Genomic DNA, 8,819 nt, shown 5'->3' with positions numbered 1-8,819 from the left:
AGTACACTCCAATTTAGTCAGTTACAATTTGTAAATGTCACCAAAACTATGGGCAGTTATCAATAAATAGTACTGTGTGATTGTTTGGCCTATGTGCTCCTACCATCTGCCATTAGAAGAACATGCAATCTAAGGAGACTGAGAAATTCATGAAACACTTTTAAACACAAGCCACAGCCTAAAACAGAACTGCCCGGACAATACACAAATTTCAGGAAAAGGGAAACAGAGGTTTGTTGAGATTTGACATTTAGATGTAAATATTGTATTTAAAATTAATAGTATTTCTTTAATGCCATCAAATATCCAGTTTTTAAATTATATTTATTGGGATGACACTAGTTAATCACATTAGATAGGTTTCAAGTGTACAATTCTATAATACATCATCTATATATTGCATTGTATGTTCACCACCCAAAGTCAAATCTATCTTCCATCACCATATATTTGACCCCTTTACCCTCTTCCACCTCCCTTCCACCTCTCTCCCCGCTACCTTCTAGTAATCATTAAACTATGTCAAGTCTATGAGTTTTTGCTTCTCTTGTTTGTTTGAGTCTTTCAATTTTATATCCTACATATAGGTAAAATCATATGGTTCTCAAGTATTTGTGACTGATTTTGCTTACCATGATAATCTTGAAATCGATCCATGTTGTCGCAAATGGCAGTATTTCATTGTTTCTTACGGCTGAGTAATATTCCATTGTATATATGTACCACATCTTCTTTATCCAATCATCTGTCGAAGGACATTTGTGTTGTTTTCATTTCAGGCCAACAATATCCAGTTTTTAATTACCCAATTCTGTCAAAAATGTGATATATAATAAAATGTATAATATATACAATAAATATATAATGTTTAAGTGTGTATATGAATATATATGTATGTATATATATATATAGTGTATATGTGTAAATCAAATTCTTTTTCATTTTTTCAAATTAGTATGGCACGTTGTAATTGGTTGATATCTTTAGGCATCTTTTCTATTTCTTTTATTGTATAGTAATTTCTTTGTTGAATAAATTAACTTGTTTTCCCTGTAGATTTTCCTGTGGTGTGAATTTTGCTGATTACATCCCTGTGACTGCTATTTATCATATTCTTCTAAGTACTAAGTTTATTGTAATTGGATTTTTCATCTAGAAATTTAATCAGTTTGATACTCATGTTTTGCTTTTGCAAAACTACTCATAGATGCGGTTATGATTTTTTCATCAAGAGATAAATAATGTCTAGTTCTCTCCATTCTATAACGTTAGGAGCCACTGATGGTGAATGACTAGACTCATTAATTCTTTGGAAAATTAAAATGTGGTGATACCTTAAATCTAATATTCCTTCTTTACCTATTAAGTGCAATACTTCTATTAAGAGACACTTCAGACATCTACTATATGGTTACCCAAAGGTAACCGAATACATGCAGAAGAAAAAGGATAAATGCTTGCTCTTTTATTTACCAGTTTTTTAAATAACTGGTTCCTTAACATCTTTTAATATTGAGCTATTGGGTTTATTGTTTTTTTGTTTTGTTTTGTTTTGTTTTTTGGCTATTAGGAATTCATGGATTTAAACTATGAAGTATGTTTAAATTTAGTATACTTACATTCTTCTTTATGGTCAATGTGTCCCTTATTTGTCCAATAAGTAATTCCTAAAGTGGGCTCCTAAGTACTTCTGGTATGATTTTTTTTTTTTTTTTTGGTGTCTTTGGTAGTTTCCTTGCTACTTGGTATGCCCACCTTATACATTTCTTGTCACTGGAATCATCATTTTTCCAAGGAGCTTTCATTGTTTTCAGTGAGGTATATTTCAACTTGAGTGTTAATTAAGTTTCTTCTACATTGCTCATTTTTTTAAGAATTTATAGTGGGCAATATTTTTAAGGTAAAACACATCATAAGAAAAACACTAAGATAAAATACACCATGAGTTTCTACTTTCTTCTTTTTCCCATGTCAAGAATCCTGATAATCAACAACATAAGAAATGATAAATGTACAATATCACATAATTTTATCATCTTTTTTCCAGCTTCCACACGTCTCAGAATGTGAATATCAACAATGCCAAAAATAATACAATTTCTAAAATCATTTTAAGATATATATTTTATTTTGCAGGGCTTTTTTGTGTCTTTATAATATACCTACTAAAGATTTATAGTCCTTTACTATATTTTAATGTCAGTTGGAATAGTTTCTTTCCATGTAGTTATATTAACAACTGGATATACTTTTAGGTTCATTCTTTGCATTTTTAGTATGAGCATATATAGTAGATAATCTCCAAAGATGAACTCCATCAGTTATTTTCTTACTTCACATGGTTCACTCTCCCCTTGAGGGTAGAGAGTTTATTTCCCCACACCTTGAATCTGGGTTGGTCCTGTGACTGCATTGACCATTAGAATATAATAGAAAGGATTCCCTGGGACTTCTGAACTGAGGACTGAAGAGAACTGACAGCTTCTGCTTTCTTCTCCTTAGATCTTCTTGGAACCCTGATATCAGGTTTGAGAAAGTCCCAAATACGTTGATGATAGACCCATTTAGAGAAGAATGTCTTTATGAGAGTCCTAAAATCTAAGTTTAGACCACATCTAAGACTAGTACAGAAATAGGAAATGAATTACTTTACTCTCTCCCACATGTTGATGCTTTGAACACTTTCATCAAAGAAGGCCCAGAATAGAAGGAGAAACATTCTACATTAAACAATAATTATCAGAATAATTATTATGGAGCACTTACGTTATGTGTGGAGTTATGCATATATTAATACATTGAATCCCTAATATAACCTTTAAAGTTAGATATTACCACTCCCATATCCATGCGGCAATAAAGTATCCGAGGAATCTAATAAACTGATCATGTTAAGCACATGGACATTTGATGTCCACTCAGTGTGATTCCAAAGGACTCCCCGCTGCTCTTGCCCAAGTAACAGCAGAAGGAACTCATCTTCAGGAAAAGAGAAATTCAGCCTAAGATAACAGGGAAAGGAGTAGCTATGGATGCTATTTACAAATAGTCAAATAATTTTCATAAGAAAGAGGAATTAGATTTAGTCTGCGAAGCTTTACAGGGCGGAACTTGTTCAGTGGTTAGAAGTGAATTGAGGTGACGTTCAGTTCCAGATGAGAACAAACTTTCCATCCTATGACTGTCTGAAAATTGGACAGACTTCCTTGAGAAATAATGTGTTCCCCACCATTGGCTATGCTCTGTATTGTTGTAGGTGCTATAAGGAATGTGCAAGTCTGAGATTGGCCTAGAAGAACTCTGGGTTCCCTCTTACTTGGAGATTCTATTACTGGAGGCACTGATCCAAGCATAGAGTCCTGAAAAAAATTAATTAATCCCAACCACCAGGCACCTGAGGTTACCTTTGGGCAAGTCATACAAAGAAAGAATAAGAAAAAGCTCCCGCTCATCTGTGCTCAAAGCATCTTTTGTTCAAATTGGCACTGAAAACCTGTTCAGAGTTCCTTTACACCATTTAAAATTATTCAGATGGAATATTAGCTAACACTTAGAATCCTTAATATTTGCAGGATATAATGGTTCTAATAGCTCCATATGGATTAATCGTTGGATTTTCCTAACAAATTCAGTTAGCAGGTGTTATTATCTTCATATTACAGGTGAGGACATCAGAACACATCAAGGGTAAATATCCTACAAGGGTTACAGAGTTAGTAAATGAAAAAGAAAGGATTTCAACGTAAATAGCCTGACTCCAGAATCCACACTTCTACTATGTAATGGAGGTGGTGCTGATGATCATAGAATTAATATTGGTTACCAAGAGTTGATTTATTTATTTTTTATTTTATTTTTTTGCAGAGCTAAATCCTACTGATTACCTTCTTTAATCTTATCCATTACCCTAGCAGGTTCAGTTGAGAAGACTAAGGCATGGTACATTCATGTATCTTGTCTCTACAAGTGGTAAATAGATGAGGATTTGAGCCCAGGAGTGTGTAATAATAAAGTCCTTGTCGTTATATATGATACTGTGCTTTCCATATAATTTTGTGCAGGTCTGATCTACCTGCCCACTGTCATTATTTTCTTTTGGTATAGTCCAACTCCATTTTCTCTGCTAGGAAATCCTGTCTCCTGTGTTCATTCACGCTGGTGTAATGAATTGGCAGGCTCCCAAACACATCAGAACATAAGGACTTGAGAGATGACTCACTCATGACAATGCTCAGGTTCTCCTTGGAGCAAATTTGACCATTTACTGTGTGGCATTACTTTTCAGAGAGAGTTATTTGCATTTATTAGAATTCAAAAGTCTAACCTGAAGGGAAAACAAAGATAGTATTAGATTTTAGGCACGAGTTAATTTTTTCTTTCACTATTGCTGTCATTATTAATTTTAGGTGTACAAAACAACATACTAATTAGAATTTTACACCCCTCACAAAGTGATTATCCCACCAAGTCTAGTGCCAATCTGACATTGTACATAGCTATTACCATGTTTCCCCGAAAATAAGACCTGGTCTTATATTAATTTTTCCTCCAAAGGACTCATTTGGGCTTACGTTCAGGGGATGTCATCCTGAAAAATCCTGCTAGAGCTTATTTTCAGTCTTATTTTCAGGGAAACACAGTGTAACACCATTGACTATATTCCCTATGCTGTACTTTATGTCCTGTGACTATATATATGCCATGGGTGCCAAAAAAATGTATACAGATGACTTGTATTCATCTTGTTTATCAGTATATATTGAGTATTACAATTTTAATACAGTTTTTTCTTTCTTAAAATGTGTATACATTTTTGAATATATATTTATATATTATATATATAATTATAGTTGACATTCAATATTCTTTATTAGTTCAGGTGTATAGCAAAGTGGTTAGGCATTTATATAATCTATGAAGTGATTCCCCCAATAAGTCATGTACCCATCTGGCACCCTACGTAGTATTTACAACATTGTTGATTAATTTCCCCATACTGTATTTCATATCCCCATGACTATTTTGTTACTAACTACTAATTTGTAGTTCCTAATCCCTTAATCTTTCTCACCCATCCCCTCACTCCACCACCCCCCATCTAGCAACTATAAGTTTCTTCTTTGTATCTATGAGTCTATTTCTGTTTTGTTTGCTCATTTATTCTGTTCTTTAGATTCCAAGTATGTGAGATCATATAGTATTTGTTTTTCTTAGTTTGACTTATTTCACCTAGCATAATGTCCTCTAGGTCCACCCATGTTGTTGCAAATGGTAAGATTTCATTCTTTTTCATAGCCAAATAATACTCCATTGTATAAATGTACAACAAATCCTTTATTCATCATCTATTGGCTGTATCATTGACAAATATCTTCTCCCATTCAATAGGATGTCTTTTTGTTTTGCTGATAGTTTCCTTTGCTGTGAAAAAAAGTTTTAATTTGAGATACTCCCATGTGTTAATTTTTCTTTTGTTTCCCTTGCCCAATGAGATATATCAGTAAAAATATTACTAAGGGTAATGTTTGAGAGTTTACTTCCTATGTATTCTTCTAGGAGCTTTATGATTTCAAGTTTTATGTTTAAATCTCAATCCATTTTGAATTTATTCTTGTATATGTCATAATATGGTGGCCCAGTTTTATTTTGTTTTGTATGATCTGTCCAGTTTCCCCAGTACTATTTATTGAATAAACTGTCTTTACCCCAATATAAATTATTGCTTCCTTTTTCATAGACTAAATGACCGCATAGGCATGGATTTATTTCTGGATTCATCCTTTTCCATTGATTTATGTGTCTGTTTTTATGCCAGTACCATGCTGTTTTGATTACTATAGTCTTGTGGAATAATTTGATAGCAGGTAGCATGATACCTCCAGCTTTGTTCTTCTTTCTTAGTATCACCATGGCTATTCGAGATTTTTTATGGTTCTATATAAATAGTAGAATTGTTTCTTCTAGTTCTGTGAAAAAATGTTCTTAGTATCTTCATAGGGATTGCATTGAATCTATGTATTGCCTTAGGTACTACAGACATTTTAACTATATTAATTCTTCCTATCCATGAGCATGGTATATGTTTCCATTTATTTGTATCTTCTTTAATTTCTTTTTTCAGTGTCTTACAGTTTTCTTAGTACAGGTCTTTTACTTCCTTGGTTAAATTTATTCCTAAGTATTTTTTTATGCAATTGTAAATGGGATTGTTTTGTTAATATCGCTTTCTGGTACTTCATTACTGATGTATAAAAATGCAGCCGATTTCTAAATAGTAATTTGCTATCCTGCTACACTACTAACTTTATTTATCAGTTACAATAGTTTTTTGGTGGAATCTTTGGAGTTCTCTATATATACCGTGCTTCCCCGAAAATGAGACCTAGCCAGACAATCAGCTCTAATGTGTCTTTTGGAGCAAAAATTAATATAAAACCTGGTCTTGTTTTACTATATTTTACTATAAGATGTGGTATAATATAATAATGTAATGTAATGTAACGTAACGTAACATAACATAATATAATGTAATATAATACCGGGCCTTATGTTAAGTTTTGCTCCAAAAGACGCACTAGAGCTGCTTGTCTGGCTAGGTCTTATTTTCAGGGAAACACAGTAGTATCATGTCATCTGCAAATGATGACAATTTTACTTCTTTCTTTCCCATTTGGATCCCTTTTATTTCTTTTTATTGTCTGATTGCTGTGGCTAGACCTTCCAATACTATGTTGAATAAAAGTGGTAAAAGTAGTCATCCTTTTCATTTTTCTGATCTTAAGGTGAATGCTTTTAGCTTTTCCCCATTGAGTATATTAGCTGTGGGTTTGTCATATTTAACCTTTATTATGTTGAGATACGGTCCTTCTATTCCCACTTTATTGAGGTTTTTTTAATCATAAATGAATGCTGAATTTTGTCAAATGTTTTTTCCACATATATTGATATGACCATATACCGTGTTTCCCCAAAAATAAGACAGTCAGCTCTAATGCGTCTTTTGGACCAAAAATTAATATAAGACTCGGTCTTATATTACATTATATAAGACTTGGTATTATATTATATTATATTATATTATATTATATTATATTATATTATATTAGGCCTGGTATTATGTTAGATTAGATTAGATAAGGCCTGGTCTTATAGTAAAATTAGACCAGGTCTTATATTAATTTTTACTCCAAAAGACGCATTAGAGCTGGTTGTCTGGCTAGATCTTATTTTCGAGGGAACACGGTAATTTTTATTTTTCATTTTGTTTATGTAGTATATCACATTAATTGATTTGCAGATATTGAACCAATGTTACATACCAGGAATGAATCTCACTTGATTGTGGTATATGATCTTTTTAAAGTATTGCTGAATTTGGTTTGCTAATATTTGGTTGAGGATTTTTGCATCTAGGTTCATTAGCGATATCAGCCTATAGTTTGTTTTTGTTTTGTTTCGTTTCCTTTTGTTTGTAATGGCTTTGTATGGTTTTGGAATCAGGGTAATTGTGGTTTCATAAAATGAGCTTGGGAGCCTTGTATCCTCTGGGATTTTTTGGAATAGTTTGAGAAGAATAGGTGCTAATTTTTCTTTGAACATTTGGTGAAATTCCCCCTAGAAGCAATATGGTCCAGGATTTTTGTTTGTTGGGAGTTGGTTGATTGTTGATTCGATTTCATTGGTAGTAATTTGTCTGTTCCGGTTTTCTGTTTTTTCTTGATTCAGCCTTGGAAAATTGTATGCTTCTAGGAATTCATCCATTTCTTCCAGGTTGTCCAATTTGTTGGTGTATAGTTGCTTGTAGTATTTCCTTTTTTTTGTATTTCTGTGGTGTCTGTTGTCACTTCTCTTTTGTTTCTGATTTTATTTATTTGGGTCATATCCCTTTTTTTCTTGATATGTCAGATTAAAAGTTTATCAATTTGGTGTATCTTTTTTCAAAAAACAAAGCTCTTGGTTTCATTAATTTGTGTGTGTGTGTGTGTGTGTGTGTGTGTGTATGTATGTGTATTTCATTTGTTTCCACTCTGATCTTTATTATTTTCTTCCTTGTATTCACTCTGGGTTTTGTTTACTTTTCTTTTTCCATTTCCCTTAGGTGTAAAGATAGACTATTGATTTGAGACTTTTCTCATTTCTTTAGGTAGGTCTGCATTGTTATGAATTTCCTTTTTAGGACTGCTTTCACTGTGTCCCATAGATTTTGAGTTGTGTTTTCATTTTCATTTGTCTAAAGGTATTTTTTGATTTCTTCTTTGATCTCATTGTTGACCCTTTCATTATTTAGCAGCATGTTATTAATTACTCTCCATGTTTCTCAGTTTTTTTCTGGTAATTGATTTCTAGTTTCATACAACTGTGATCAGAGAAGATTCTTGATATGATTCCAATCTTCTTAAATTTATTGAAATTAGTTTTGTGTCCTAACATGTGGTTCTACCTGGGAAAATATTCAATGTGCACTTGAAAGTAATTTATATTCTGCTGCTTTGTGGTGAAATGCTCTAAAATATCAATTAAATCCATCTGGTCTAGTGTGTCATTTAAGGGCACTGTTTTTGTACTGATATTCTGTCTGGAAGATCTGTCCATTGGTGTCAGTGGGGTGTTATATTCCCCTGCTGTGAGTGTGTTAATGTTGATCTCTGCCTTTACATCAGTCAATATTTGCTGTACATATTTTAGTGCTCCTGTGTTAGGTGCATAGATGTTTACTAGGGTGATGTCCTCTTATTGGATTGATCCTCTTATTATTATGTAATATCCTTCTTTCTCTTATTATCGTCTGTATTTTAAAGTTATTTTGTCTAAGTATTGCT

This window comes from Rhinolophus hipposideros, assembly GCF_964194185.1.
Source record: "Rhinolophus hipposideros genome assembly, chromosome: 2".
NCBI classification, from domain to species: Eukaryota; Metazoa; Chordata; class Mammalia; order Chiroptera; family Rhinolophidae; genus Rhinolophus; species Rhinolophus hipposideros.
Note: the sequence above shows the minus strand (reverse complement) of the source record.